Source organism: Balaenoptera borealis, assembly GCF_965194805.1.
Source record: "Balaenoptera borealis genome assembly, chromosome: 15".
NCBI lineage: Eukaryota > Metazoa > Chordata > Mammalia > Artiodactyla > Balaenopteridae > Balaenoptera > Balaenoptera borealis.
In genome coordinates, this window is record NC_138871.1 from 73,052,647 (window position 1) to 73,069,238 (window position 16,592).

At 37.7% G+C, this 16,592-nt stretch overlaps 1 protein-coding gene and 1 long non-coding RNA gene across 2 annotated transcripts in view; one reads left to right on the top strand and one right to left on the bottom strand.

Moving 5' to 3' along the window:
• ITSN2 (intersectin 2) overlaps nucleotides 1-16,592 on the top strand; it is a gene marked incomplete at its 3' end in the record, with an annotated part of 202,961 nt that overhangs the window by 13,570 nt on the left and 172,799 nt on the right. The window lies entirely within an intron of this gene.
• The window catches only part of LOC309612572, a 40,999-nt gene that overhangs the window by 13,545 nt on the left and 10,862 nt on the right, over nucleotides 1-16,592 (bottom strand). The window lies entirely within an intron of this gene.

Below are 16,592 nucleotides of genomic sequence, written 5' to 3' on the forward strand. Positions count from 1 at the left end.
AAGAACAGAAACTTCAAGGCAGCCAAGAGGACAAATTCACAGAACACTTGTGAGATACCACATAGATTCCGAGAACTCTTTACAAGGAACAGAGGTGGGGGGAAAAGATAGAGAAATATTGCCATGTGACTATTATTCAGGTCCTCAGACCACCTATGTCAGCAGTCCCCAACCTTTTTGGCACCAGGGACTGGTTTCGTGGAAGACAGCCTTTCCATGCACGGGCTGGGGGGGAAGTGGGGGGGTGGGCAGGGGATGGTTCAGGTGGTAATGTGAGCAATGGGGAGTGATGGGGAGTGGCAGATGAAGCTTCCCTCGCTCACCTGCCGCTCACCTCCTGCTGTGCGGCCCAGTTCCTAACAGGCTGCAGCCTGGTACCGGTCCATGGCCTGGGGGTTGGGGTCCCCTGACCTAAGTGATATGTTTATCTTTTCTTTTCTCTTTTTCTTTTCTTTCTTTCTTTTATTATTTTTGTCTGAGTTGGGTCTTAGTTGTGGCACATGGGATCTTCGTTGAGGCGTGTGGGATCTTTCATCGCAGCACGAGAGCTCTTTGTTGCGGAGCTCAGACTTCTCTCTAGTTGTGGCGTGCAGGCTTTTCTCTTCTCTGGTTGTGGTGCCCAGGCTCCAGGGCACATACGGTTTGTAGTTTGTGGCACGTGGGCTCTCGTTGAGACACGCAAGCTCAGTAGTTGTGGCACGTGGGCTTAGCTGCCCCACGGCATGTGGGATCTTAGTTCCCTGACCAGGGATCAAACCTGCATCCCCTGCATTGTAATGCGGATTCTTTACCACTGGACCACCAGGGAAGTCCCCTGTTTTTCTTCTCATTTTTTGTTTTTATGAGACCAACCCATGTATCTGTTTAAAAAAATTAAATAGAACTGTGAGTTTACAGTGGAAAATAGCAGAAGTCTGCCCCTTTGAGCCTTATTCCCAAATTCCCACTCCTCTTAAGCAATTTCTTTAAATGTTTTTGACTCTTTCTTCTGGTTTTATCTCCGTTTATATAAATTATGTGCTTACATTGCCATTTCTTTATTTTTTTATGTTAGCTATTACCTATTGACTTGCTGTTATGGTAAATGAAGATTTAGTTCTCTTAAGTCATCTCCCCCAAATATATTTGCTCACATATACTTCCTCATTCCCATTTACCAAATTAGTTACATTTGGCATTTTTGTTTAAATAAATGTTTATTGTTTATATTATTATGATTAGTTTCTATTATTCACAGCTGTGATACTGTATACTATGATAACATTTCATACTTGAACAACTTTATGTTCTTCCTGGTATTGATAATTGCCTTGGGGTCTTTTGGTTACTTGTTTGCTTACTTCCCAAGTCAAAATCACTAATTCAACTCCAAACTATCCAATAGAACTAAAAATCATTTCTGAATACATTAATTTATTTATTTTTGGCCATGTGGCTTGTGGGATCTTAGTTCCCTGACAAGGGATCGAACCCATGCCCCCTGAAGTGGAAGCACAGAGTGTTAACCACTGGACCACCAGGGAAGTCCCCTGAATACATTAAAGTACATCAGATAATCTACAAGTAGTTTTCTTCCTGGAAGTATCCCTCTTGGAGCCCTCTGCCTTCATTCTCTTAACTGTACTGGTCACTCACTAGGCCTACTGCCCAGCTGTCATCCTGAAACTTCCCATCACTAAAATCCTGGGAATTCTTTTCCCCTTGCTTATATGTCACATCTTCTGTTTCCTGGATCCAGTGTCTTTCTCTTTCTTGGCTTCTTCCTTTTTCACATCATTCAGTGTTCCTGAATAAAAGTGCCATTATTTTACCCTTCTTATCAGAGTGATAATATGCCTAGGTGTAGAATTTTAGATTGGAAATCATTTTTCTTCAGAATTTTAAAGTACTGCTTCATTTTTTTCTCCAGACTAATCCAATGTTCTTGTTTTCTTTTGTTTGCTTTCTGAGTCCTGAATTGCTTCTCCTTTCTTTGAATTTTTGCTATGGCTTGTTTGTTTGTGCATTTATTTTTGGTTGTCTTTGTCTCTCTTAAGTCTTTTTCAAATACCTAGTACACTTTTGTTGTCCATTCATATTTTTAAATAAGGCACTAAAACATTGATTGAAAGATTTGAGTATCCTGTATGGGATTCTCCATACTTCCTGGACTTGAGTGTTTCCTTTCTCATGTTAGGGATGTTTTCAGCTATAATATCTTCAAATATTTTCTCAGGTGCTTTCTCTTTCTCTTCTCCTTCTGGGACCCCTATAATGAGAATGTTGGTGCATTTAATATTGTCCCAGAGGTAGCTGAGATTGTCCTCATTTCTTTTCATTATTTTTTCTTTATTCTGTTCTGTGGCAGTGATTTCCAACACTCTGTCTTCCAGCTCACTTATTCGTTCTTCTGCCTCAGTTATTTTGCTATTGATTCCCTCTAGTGTATTTTTCATTTCAGTAATTGTATTGTTCATCTCAGTTTGTTTGTTCTTTAAATCTTCTAGCTCCTTGTTAAACATTTCTTGTATCTTCTCAGTCTGTGCCTCCACTCTTTTTCTGAGATTTTGGATCATCTTTACTATCATTACTCTGAATTCTTTTTCAGGTATGTTGCCTATCTCCTCATTTAGTTGTTCTTGTGGGTTTTTATCTTGTTCCTTCGTTTGCAATATATTTCTCTGTCATCTCATTTAGTCTAACTTTCTGTGTTTGTGGCCTCCTTTCCACAGGCTGCAGGATTGCAGTTCCTCTTGTTTCTGGTGTCGGCTCCCTGGTGGGTGAGGTTGGTCCAGGGGCTTGTGTAGGCTTCCTGGTGGGAGGGACTGGTGCCTGCCCTCTTGTGGGTAGAGCTGGGTCTTGCAAAATGGATGGACCTAGAGATTATCATACTAAATGAAGTAAGTCAGAAAGAGAAAGACATATACCATACAATATCACTTGTATGTGAAATCTAAAATATGACACAAATGAACTTATCTATGAAACAGAAACAGACTCACAAACATAGAGGAACAGATCTGTGGTTGCCAAGGGGAGAGGGGATGGGCGAGGGATGGATTGGGAATTTGGGATTAGCAGATGAAAACTACTATATAGAGAATGGATAAACAACAAGGTCCTACTGTATAGCACATGGAACTATATTCAATATCATGTGATAAACCATAATGGATAAGAATACGGAGCAGAATGTATATATATATGTATAACTGAATCACTCTGCTATACAGTAGAAATTAACACAACATTGTAAATCAGCCATACTTTAACAAAATAAATTTTTAAAATATAAGTTAATTTAAAAAAAAAGATTTGAGTAAGTGTGCCAGACTTTTGCCTGGTGAGCTTCACTGTGGAATGACTGAGCATACATTTTAAAATTTTCTTTAGAGCTATTCACTTTCTCCAGGGAAAAAAACCTTGAACCTTCTGATTGGTGGGTACCTGGGGACAGAGCTATCAGCCTTCTGGCTTTTAGCTTTTTTTTGGCGTTGAGAAACTCAAGAGACTGAGTGGAGGCTCACCCTTCACCATATGGACTTTGTCACTCTTTATAGTATGGTGCTTCTGCTTTGCCTACCACTGTGCTTGTCCCTGAGTTGGGACCTGTCTTTTCAATTTAACCATAGATTAAGGCCTCCAGTCTTCTGCTTTGGGTACTGGAGAGAAATTAGTATATCAAAGAAAATAGAGTCAGATACTTCTGCATAGGAAAAGATAGTGGGAAAAGGATATTTAACAGTTAAATACAGCAGATTGAACATATGGCACTTATTTCTGTTGCTTCTAGAAACTCTGCTAAAATGAGATTAAATTCTTGAAATGAATAAACACAGTAAAGGGAGAACATGAACAGTGATGAAGCTGTCAGAGTTCTGGCAGAAAACAGACTGGCACACTCAAAGGAGAATTGAATAGAATTTAATAAGGAAACTATTTACAGAGGTGTGGGCAGGATTAAAAGAACCAGTAAGGGATGGTGAAGTACATGGGGGCTATCTCCACCCCTAGGTCTGAAGGGGCAAGTGGAAAGTGGATTTTTTTATGTTAGATTACAAATTAAGTCTCAATAGATTTAAAAAGATTGATATCATACAAAGTATCTTTTCTAACTATAATAGGATTATCAAAAATAAAACTGGAAAATTCACAAATTTGTGGAAATTAAATAATACACTCTTAAGCAACCAAGATATCAAAGAAGAAATCACAAGGGAAATTAGAAAATACTTAGAAAAGAATGACAATAAAGACACAACATACCAAAACTTACAGGATGTAGTGAAAGCACTGCTAAAGGAGAAAAAAAACAAGACCTCAAATCAGTAACCTAACTTTACAATTTAAGGAACTAGAAAAAGAAGAACTAAATCTTAAGCTAGCAGAAGAAAGGAAATAATGAAGATTTAGAGCAAAGATAAATGAAGAATAGAAAAATAGAGAAAATTAATGAAAATAAAAGTTCGTCCTTTCAAAACTCAACAAAATTGGCAAACCATTAGCTAATGGACTAGGAAAAAAAGAAGACTGAAATGACTAAAATCTGAAATGAAAATGGGAATATCACCAATTCTACAGAAATAAAAAGGATTATAAGAGAACACTATGAGCAACTGTATGCCAACAATTTGGATAAACCTAAATGATATGGACAAATTCCTACAAACACAAATCAACCAAGACTAAATCACAATGAAATAGAAAATCTGAATAGACCTATAGTAAGGATGGTGAATTAGTAATCAAATATCTGACAAAGAAAAGCCCTAGACCTGATGGCTTCATTGGTGAATTCTACCAAACATTTAAGGAAAAATTAATACCAATACTTCTCAAACTTTTCCAAAAAACTGAAGATGAAGGAAAACTTCCTAACTCATTCTATGAGGTCAGCATTACCCAGATACCAAAGCCAGACGAAGACACTGCAAGAAAATAAAACTACAGACCAATATCCCTTATGAACAAATATTCTCAACAAAATACTAGCAAACCAAATTCAGCAAAATATCAAAAGGATTATACACCATGACTAAGTGGAATTTATTCCTGCAATGCAAAGCTGTTTCAACATATGAAAATCAATCAGTATAATATACCATATTAACAGAATGAAGAAGAAAAGTCACATAAGCATCTCAATTGATGCAGAAAAAGCACTTGACAAAATTCAATACCCCTTCATGATAAAAACACTCAACGAACTAGGAATAAAAGGAAATTAACTGCACGTAATAAAAACCACATATGAAAACACATAGTGAATATCATACTTAACGGTGAAAGACTGAAAGCTTTTCCTTTAAGACCAGGAAAAAGACAAAGACAACTGCTTTTGCCACTTCTGTTCAACATAGTACTGGAAGTTCTAGCCAGAGGAATTAGGCAAGAAGAAATAAAAGGCACCCATACTGGAAAGGAATAAGTAAAATTATCTCTTTGCAGATGATATGATCTTATATGTAGAAACCCTAAAGGCTCCACAAAGAAACTGTTAATAATTAATAAACAAATTCAACAAAGTAGCAGGATACAATGTCAACACACAAAAATTGGTTGCATTTCTATACACTAACAATGAGCAATCTGAAAAAAAAAACCCCACAAACAATCCCATTTACAATAGCATCAAAAAGAATAAAATACTTAGAAACTAACTTAACCAAGGAGGTGAAAGACTTGTACAATGAACACCACAAAACATTAGTGCAAGAAATTAAAGACGTAAATAAATGGAAATAACCTATGTTCATGGATTGGAAGACTTAATATTGTTAAAATGTCAATATTACCCAAAGTGATTTATAGATTCAGTGCCATCTCTATCAAAATCCCAATGAGGGGCTTCCCTGGTGGCGCAGTGGTTGAGAGTCTGCCTGCCAATGCAGGGGACACGGGTTCGAGCCCTGGTCTGGGAAGATCCCACATGCCGCGGAGCAACTAGGCCCGTGAGCCACAACTACTGAGCCTGCGCGTCTGGAGCCTGTGCTCCACAACAAGAGAGGCCACGACAGTGAGAGGCCCGCGCACCGCGATGAAGAGTGGCCCCCGCCTGCCGCAACTGGAGAAAGCCCTCGCACAGAAACGAAGACCCAACACAGCCAAAAATAAATAAATAAATAAATTTATAAAAAAAAAAAAAAAAAAAAATCCCAATGACATTTTTTTCTGCAAAATAAAAAAACCCATCCTACATTTCAGGCTTTATAGTTCTCTTTCCAACCATCAATTCAGAAACAAAACTGGATCATGTTACAAAGACTTTTCTGTATTCTGCTCTTCTCACTTAATAGATCATAAACATCTCTCCCTATCAGTGGATGGACATTTATGTGATCATTATAAATAAAAATATTATTGTTAAAAAAAACCCATCCTAGGGGGCTTCCCTGGTGGCGCAGTGGTTGAGAATCAGCCTACCAATGCAGGGGACACGGGTTCGAGCCCTGGTCTGGGAAGATCCCACATGCCACGGAGCAACTGGGCCCGTGAGCCACAACTACTGAGCCTGCGCGTATGGAGCCTGTGCTCTGCAACAAGAGAGGCTGTGACAGTGAGAGGCCCGCGCACCGCGATGAAGAGTGGCCCCCGCTCACCGCAACTAGAGAAAGCCCTCACACAGAAACGAAGACCCAACACAGCCAAAAATAAATAAATAAATAAATAAATTTATTTAAAAAAAAACAAAACCCATCCTCAAACTCATTTGGAATCTCAAAGGACCCTACGTAACCAAAGAAATCTTGAAAAAGAATAAAGCTGAAAGATTCACAACTTCATGATTTTGAAACATACTACAAAGCTACAGTAATCAAAATAATGTGGTACTGCATAAAGACCAATGGAATTGAATAGAGAGCCCAGAAATAATCCTCACTTACAAGATCAAGTGATTTTTGACAAGGGTGCCAAGCCCATTCAATGGGGAAAGACAGTCTTTTCAACAAATTGTGCTGGGAATAACCGGACACCCACATGCAAAAGAATGAAGTTGAAACTGTACTTAACACCATATACAAAAATTAACTCAAAATGAGTGAAAGACATAAATGTAAGACGTCAGACTATAAAACTCTTAGAAGGGAACAGGCAAAAGCTTCACAATATTGAATTTGGCAGTGATTTATTGGCTATGACACCAAAGGCAACAAAAAAAAAACAGACAAATTGGATTTTATGAAAATTTTAAAATGTTGTGTATCAAAAGACAACATCAACACAGTTAAAAGGCAGCCCACAGAATGAGGGAAAATATTTGCAAAACTACATCTGATAAGGGATTAATATCCAGAATATATACAGAACGATGACAAAAGCAAAAACCTCAATTCAATAATGGGCACAGGGCTTGCATAGACATTTCTCCAAAGAACATACAAATGGCCAAAGCACATGAAAAGATGCTCAACATCACTAATCATTAGGGAAATGCAAATGAAAACTACAATGAGATATCACCTCACATCCATTAGGATGGTAACTATCAAAAAAAGAGACAATGACAAGTGTTGGCAAGAATGTGGAGAAACTGGCACTCCTTTACATTGCTGGTGGGAGTGTAAAATGGTGCGGTCATTGTGAAAAACAGTTTGCTGGTCCTCAAAAAGTTGTATGACCCTGTAGTTCTACTTTTGGCTATATACTCAAAAGAACTGAAAACAGGGACTCAAACAGATTCTAGTATGCCGGTGTTCATTGCAGCATTATTCACAATAGCCACAAGGTGGAAACAACCTAAATATCCATCAATAGATGAAAGGATAAACAAATTGTGAGATATATATATATATATATATATATATATATATATATATATATACACAAATATTATTTAACCATGAAAATGAATGACGTTCTGATACATGCTACAACATGAAAGAACCTTGAAAACATTTTGCTACGTAAAATAAGCCAGCCACAAAAGGAAAAATGCTGAATGATTCCACTTATATGAAATACCTAGAATAAGCAAATTCAGAGACAGAAAGTAGATTAGAAATTACCAGGGTCTGGGGGAATGGGGAGGATAATGAGTTATTGCATAATGGGTACAGATTTTTTGTTCGAGGTAATGAAAAAGTTTTGAAAATAGATTGTGGTGGTGATTGCACAACACTGAGAATGTAATTAATGCCACTGAATTGTACTTTAAAATGGTTAAAATGGCAAATATTATGTTGTGTATATTTTACCATGATAAAAGTAAAACCTATGTAAAATAGAGAAAAGGGTGAAATTATGGTCTCTGTGCCATTATTTATTATCCCAAGTCTACTGCTTTTCTCCAGATTAACATTAAACGTTTGATTAGAACTATAATTTATAAGATTTACATAGGAGTTGGTTGTAAAATATTCTGGCAATACTATACTTGTTTGGGAAACTCTGGCATACAAGGTAGAGTTTCTTAAAATATAGTCTGAGGATCACCGGCATCAGAGTTACCTTAGGATACTTGGTAAAATGCAGGTTCCTGGCTCCAACCAAGATCTACCAAACCAGAGTTTTTAGAGTGAAACTTACGAATTTGCATTTTAACTATCCTTCTAAAGAGAAACTATGGTTAGATTTTAAGAAATCATATTTATGCACAGTTAGTTAGGCTTCCTAAATTTGGTGAGAAGGCCTGTTCCTGATAGCTCCCTGGAACACTTGAGACTTGGACTGAATTAACCCAAGTTTGCCACAGCTGAAGGAGTGAATAAGACTCCTTTATCTAGACTGAACAGAATAAGATTTAAAAAGGGAAGAGGAAAGCATTTTCTACATATTTGAGAATTTAAATGCAAGAGATTGAATAAGGGAAGGGTGTTTGCTGTGTTCTGTTTTCAGGGTAAAAAACTGGCATGCAATATTATTATATTGTGCTCATTGTATATGTAACCCTGAGGAGTCTGATTACAGCATCATACAGCATAATTTTATTTTTTTTCATAATTTAAAAAAAATTTATTTATTTTATTTATTTATTTTTGGGTGCATTGGGTCTTCATTGCTGCGCGCAGGCTTTCTCTAGTTGCAGTGAGTGGGGGCTACTCTTCGTTGCAGTGCGCGGGCTTCTCATTGCAGTGCCTTCTCCTGTTGCGGAGCACAGGGTCTAGGTGCACAGGCTTCAGTAGTTGTGGCATGTGGGCTCAGTAGTTGTGGCTTGTGGGTTCTAGAGTGCGGGTAGTTGTGGCGCATGGGCTTAGTTGCTCTGCGGCATGTGGGATCTTCCCAGACCAGGGCTCCAACCCATGTCCCCTGCACTGACAGGTGGATTCCTAACCACTGCGCCACCAGGGAAGCCCCAGCATAATTTTAAATGAGACATAGAATAGAGGAATGCCTTCTCAAGTAGTGTATAGCACTGATTTTCAATCCTCAGTGTGCATAAGAATTGCCTCACCTTCCCTGCCCTCCTCCCCAACACCCAGCCCCAGAAATTCTGATTCAGAAGGTTTGGGGTGGGACACAGAAGTCTTCATTTTTAAAAAACACTCTAGGATATTCTTATGCAGCTGGTCCATACTTGGAAAAACACTTGGGTTGCACTTGATATGTCCTGAACTAGCTCTCTGGCTCCCTGGGTAGAACATCAAAGGAACACTTGTAAAAGGACTGAACTACCCATTTCATGAGTTCCAAGTGCAGAACTAGCAAGGACTGAAGAATCAGCTACATGCAGGTGCAGACAGGACATTTCTGATACTCTGCTAAACTCCTTGGAGAGGGAAAGCAACACCCTAGGTTTCCTGACTTTAACAGTAAACAACAGAGGCAACAAGAAACCCACCCCCAACACCCACCACACACACACACACACACACACACACACACACACACACACACACACAAATCTGCCAGTCACTGTTGGATGCACACTTTACCCGTTAGGGGGAGCCCAAGGATTTCCACACACAAGCTCCATTCCCTGGGGGAGGAAATCTGATACAGGTCAAGGACGTTTGGGGGCTTTATTACTAAGGGTGGAGCAAAGAATGTAAGGATCTAAAAGATTAAAAGCACTTGCTTACATGTGCAATGTCCTTTCCTCCTGGCTCCTATTTAAATCTATGCATCTTAAAAAGTGGTGCTCTGGGACTTCCCTGGTGGCGCAGTGGTTGAGAATCCACCTGCCAATGCAGGGGACACGGGTTCGATCCCTGGTCAGGGAAGATCCCACATGCCGCGGAGCAACTAAGCCCATGAGCCACAACTACTGAGCCTGCTATCTAGAGCCCACGAGCCACAACTACTGACCCCACGTGCCACAACTACTGAAGACCACGTGCCTAGAACCTGTGCTCTGCAACAAGAGAAGCCACCACAATGAGAAGCCCGCGCACCGCAAAAAAGAGTAGCCCCCGCTTGCCACAACTAGAGAAAGCCCGCGTGCAGCAACAAAGACCCAACACAGCCAAAAATAAATTAGTTAATTAAAAAAAAAAAAAAGTGGTGCTCTGAGGTAGCCTTGGCTGGATTTGCCAGGATTGTTAAAGAAAAAATTATTCTAACAATACTGTATTGTATACTTCAAAGTTGCTAAGAGAATACATCTCAAAAGTTCTCAGCACACCCCTCCCCCAAAAAGTATCAGTACTATCTGAGATTAATCTTATTGTGGTAATCATTTCACAATGTTTTTGTGTATCAAATCATTATGTTGTACACCTTAAATCTACACAATGGTATATGTCATATATATCTCAATAAAGCTGGAAAAAGAAGAAAAAGTTATTCTGACACTTGTTTAAATGGTAAGGAAGACTTTATTCAAGACTTTGCAGTAGGTGTCAAGACTATCCCAATGGGGAGAGAGATCAGTCTCAACTCTGAATATAATAACAAATGGGGATTTACAGCCAAGGAGCAGAGAGGGGAGGTCAGTGGATAGAAAATTCAGTGGATGGAAAATTATTAAGAGGAGAAATCAAGGGTCAGGGTCTTGCTAAACCGACTTAGTAGGATTCTTACTGAAGGCTGGCCAAGGACTTAGACATCAAAAGTACAGGTGAAGAACTTGATCAGATATTGAGAGTTATCAGATATCAAGGGTGAGAGAGTCTCTCTAAACTGACTTGGCAGGATTCTTGCTAAAACTGGGCTACGCAGGCCTGGGCTTGTTGGGGAGGCCAAGTTGGAAGCCTAGTTGAGAAGAGGTTCTCAGAGGAGCCTCGGCTTTGGTCAAGGAGAGTCTTTGTCAGGGTTTATGGAGCAGGGGCTCTTTTTCTCTTGGTTTCCTTTTCCATTCTTTTTTTCACTGTTCCTAGGATAAGATCAAGTGTGGCCCTGAGGTCAAAGGACCTGAGAGGCCTGCTTTTTACCCAGGCCTTGTTCTTGAAGTCCTGCCTGGCTTAGCAGAAGATTAGACTGGAAATTAGGCCAAATTCCCAGCCTGCAAAAAAAAAATAATGTCCTTATCCTCCATTCATATATTTTTCTCAGCAATCTAGTGGGGTGTCCATCTAGGTGGCTGGTGGAGTATTTGGAGATAAGAATCCAAAAATCTTTTACACACACATCTAATCTTGATGATATATATATAACTGAATATAAATACACACACACACACATACATTTTGACTTAGAAAGAATGTATCTAAATATTAAAGCCTCTTCATTTTTCCAGACCCAAAACTAGATTGAATAATATTGCTAAATTTAATCTAAGACTCCCTAGAATGTGTCATAAAAAACAAAAATTGAACAGAGTAATCCAATCATCTAGACAGTCCTGTGTGTGCTTTCTCACTCAGTGTACAGGGAGAAAAGGCCTAGGATATGCCAGAGTGCCATGCTTGTTATCTCACTACTTCAAATAAACTTACGAAGAAGAATGTATGCCCCCTTTAAAGATGAGAAAAAGATTTAGAAAGGCTAAATAACTTGTCCAAGGTAAACTGCTGGAAAGGTAGAACGAGGACTATAACTGAAATCTGAGTTTAGAATCTTATTAAAAATTATTATTTTTTACTATAATTTAAAAGTAGTATTTTTTTTAAGTTTTTTTTTTTGATGCAGACCATTTTTTTAAAAGTCTTTACTGAATTTGTTACAATATTGCTTCTGTTTTATGTTTTGGATTTTTGGCCATGAGGCATGTGGGATCTTAGCTCCCCGACTAGGGATTGAACCTACACCCCCTGTATTGGAAGGCAAAGTCTTAACCACTGGACCACCAGGGAAGGCCCTAAAAGTAGTATATTTTAGATACAGGCACCCCTATGTTCATAGCAGCACTATTTACAATAGCCAAGACATGGAAACAACCTAAATGTCCATCGACAGATGAATGGATAAAGAAAATGTGGTGTATATATATATATATATATATATATATATATAATGGAATATTACTCAGCCATTAAAAAGAATGAAATAATGCCATTTGCAGCAACATGGATGGACCTAGAGATTATCATATTAAGCGAAGTAAGTCAGAAAGAGAAAGATAAATACCAAATGGTATCACTTATATGTGGAATCTAAAATATGACACAAGTGAACATATCTACAAAACTGCAGACTCACAGACATAGAGAACAGATTTGTGGTTGCCAAGGGGAAGGGGGTGGGGGAGGGAAGGATTGGGAGTTTGCGATTAGCAGATGCAAACTATTATATATAGGATGGATAAACAACAAGGTCCTACTGTATAGCACATGAAACTATATTCAGTATCCTGTGATAAACCATAATGGAAAAGAATATGAAAAAGAATATATATATGTATAACTGAGTCACTTTGCCGTATGGCAGAAATTAACACAACACTGTAAATCAACTATACTTCAATAAAATTTAAAATAAAAGTAGTATATTTTAAACTGAAATGAGATCATAACACATGCTTTGTAACCAATTTATCCAAAGGATAAGTCTTGAATGTTCTCCTACTTTATAGCCTTCAAATTCACTGTTTTGTTTCATTTTTCATAAAACTTTTATACTTCTGGGAAAAGATGGCAGATTGAGAAGACATGATTGATTCCTTTCTTTCCCCTTTCCCCTCCCCCCCAAAAAACGATGAAAGAAATGTAAAGTAAGGAATAATCTGTGTCAGCACTGAGACAGAGAAGAGAAGTATCCAAATATCAGATATTTTGAGGAATTTTACTAGATTTACGGCAGATGGTATTAGATTAAAGAATACTCAGGTAGGTTTGCCAGGTTTAGCAAATGAAAATACAGGTTGCCCAATTTAATGTGAATTTCAGATAACAATATATAATAAATTTTTTTAGTAGAAAAATTATTTATACTATGTTCAGGCAATATTCGTTGTTTACCTAACACTCGAATTTAACTGGGCATCCTGTATTTTGTCTGGTGATTATACTCAGAGCCTATTCACAGCTTCCCTGAAGGAACTTCAAGACAGGAAGGAAGGAAGGGAGGAAAGAGGGGAGTAGGGAGTGAGGAAGGGAAAAAGGAAGGAGGGAGGGAGAAAGGAAGGGGGATGCTAGAGTTAGATTTGGAGGGATAAGGGCTGGGATTGAGGAGCATGGTGAGGCTGACTGGAAAAGCTGCATCTGGGGTTCCAATTAGTTGTTAAGGATCCTGTGGGTTGTAGTGGCCCTAAGCTCCAGGGCTGTCAAGGGATACTAAGTTGTAGAAAGCCTAAGGTAGGAAAATGGGCCCTCTCAAACACTGCTAGTGAATGAATAATTTAAAGCAGTTTTTCTAGAGGACAATTTGGCTATACGTCTAAAGCTTTAAAACATGCATACACTTTAACTTATCAATATCACTTCCAGGAATTTATTCTAAAGAAATAATGTGTTCTTTAGTGTGTTGTTTATAATAACAAAGAAATGGGCAGAACTTAAATGATAAACAATAGGAGAATGTTCAAGTTATGGTACATCCATATAGTAAGGAATATACTATGCAGTCATTAAAAATGATTCCATAAAAAAAAAAAAAAATGATTCCATAGACTATTTATTGACAGGAAGATTTTTCACCATATAGTTTAATTAAAAAAAAAAAGGCAAGCTACAAAACTGTATTATGGTAAGATACCATTTTTGTAAGAATATAGATATTTAAACATATATGTACTTTATGCATAAAAAATGTCTGAAAGGGTATACACCAAAATGTTAACAATGGTTTTCTCCAAGTAACTGAATTTGGATGGTTAGTTTTTTTCTTTTCACTTATATCTATTTCATATATTTTCTTCAAAATGTATATTACCAAGGTAAATTTTTTAAAGTTTTAAAAAAATTTCTGATTGGTGAGTTATACTTTTGAGTAATTGTAAAATGAGATTGCAATTATAAAATAGGCTTTAACATTAAGGAGCATCTCGTTCAGATAAATGAACACAGTTTCTACTGGGTGCCAGGCCCTGTGCTACAAGCTGGGGATAGAGATGAGTTGGACACATTCTCCGCCCTCCAAGAGTCTAAAGGCCATACTCTTTGGTGAGGTTCCTTGGCTCTCAGTCTTGCTGGCTTCAAAAGCCCATTTGTCAGCCCATTCAGGATCATCCCTTACGTTAAGCAAATTTACAGAGGTTGATGAACAAACTCGGATAATGTATTAATTTGTGCTGAGAATTATCACAGTCACATGGGCCAGAATAGTATTCTAAGCATGACCAGCACATTTTTTTTCCCTGTGGGGTGAACTACATAGGGAATCAAATTATGATTAGAATGTTGTTTACTTAGACTGGAATCATACCAGGGGCAAGTAGTAACTTAAGTTTAATGCGACCTGGCATTAGTACTCTTCTCCTCAACAAACATGGCCTTTCTGATGAAACCATAACTACCACAAGTGTGAGATTTTCTCTTCCCAGGACAGTAGTAATTGGATGGACACTGCCAAAATTCATCTCAGATGCTCTTTTATAAAACTCTCTCCAGACTAACAAATCTCCATTTCCTTCCCATTATGCCCTCAGGATATACTGTCATAATTTGCTCAGATCTGGAGCCATTCCATCTCTTTAAAGTAATTTTCGTCTATTTTCTTCTCTGCAATTTTGTTTTTATGTAGTTTAACTCTGAAGATTATCTTATTTTCTTAATTTCCCTTTCTTAAAAAGGCGTCTTATTTATACACTGACATACAACAAATTTTCAATAGTAAATGTATTTTTTTAATTAGTAAAAAATATTCCAAATCTAAAGGGGAAATAATGGAAAGGGTTTTTGGTGAAGAAGTGAGGAACCATCACACAAGGCCTTCTACAACTGCTCACTTGCTCTTCAACCAGTACCACCCTGGGGTAAAATTTTTATGCTGAGATATGAAACTGAGCCTCTACCACATGAGGCAGAAGACACCGGGCCCAGCTCTCTCTCTTGAAGTGGTCATAGAGGAGTTGCCCCTTGGTGTAGCTTCCTTGGTTGCCAACTTAGCTATCCAAATTTTCTGTAATTGGAACCAAAGTCCACACAATCTATTTAACATTCTACGAACATGGTCTACCTACTGTGAATCATCCAAAAGGCAAACTAAGCACATTCTTAGGGTGCTAGCAATGCTTGTGCGTGCACACACACACACAACTATTTGGAAATACTTCAATATTTGAGAGGTTTTTTTAAGAGGCATTCAAATAGTCATCATGCAAAATTACAAAACAAACAAATCATAGAACTTATTGGATTTCCTGATGTTTACTTTAAGGTTTAGTATATTTTGGTGTCTGTGTTGTTGTTGTTGTTGTTTTAATTTCACACATTAGTTTAGGGCCTCTAAACTCTTAATCCAACCTTGGTGATATTAATTCTAGTATAAGCGTTTTTAGAACTTTTAACATTAAAACCACCAGACATTCACATTCATCAGGCAATTACATATATGTATTCTAAATTTCAACATGCTTCAGCCACTGGAACACTCTTGACTCCTTCTAAGAAGCCATAAAAAGTTTTTCATATCTCACTTTCATCATACACCAAAATAGCTCTTAAAGTTAATTTTACTTATAGTTAGGGTTTTGTGCCCAAAACCCAACACCTAACTATTAATCATTATTTTCTAAGTATTGAGAGTGAAGTATAAAGTATCACACTACATGTCAAAACCTGGTCCCTGCCCCAAGGCTTATGACACAGATTACAATAACAAATCAATTCAGACTATACACTGCATCAAATTAAAAGCAAGGCTAAACTTGAAAGACACAAACTTCAGGAAACTTTTTTTTATAAATCCCTAAGAAGCTACCAAAATTCTAACCAGAATTATTTGCTGGTTTGAAGGTAGAATTTTGTATTTTTGTTTTAATCTTCTAACAATGCCACTGTTCCAGGGAAGAACATTTAACTTAAGAAGAGAACACTAGGGCTGTAATATAATTTCAGTTACTCTCTCTTGTTGTCCCAAACGAAAAATATCAAACAGCAACATAAAACCCTTTGATATTACCTAGATTCTCCTCAATCATCTCAGTGAACTAAAATATATCAAGCTGTTGCAAGAAGAGCCCCAAAGATAGCAGAATACTGCAAAGAGATTTTAACATTTATTTTTATTTCATTATAAAAACCAGCCATCAGTACCAATATGTCTGCCTGACAAAAATATTGCAGGAGACATCTTTTGTGGTATCTGTCTATTCCTATTGCTCCTCCTTTCCCTTTGGTCTCCAGACACTACAACCC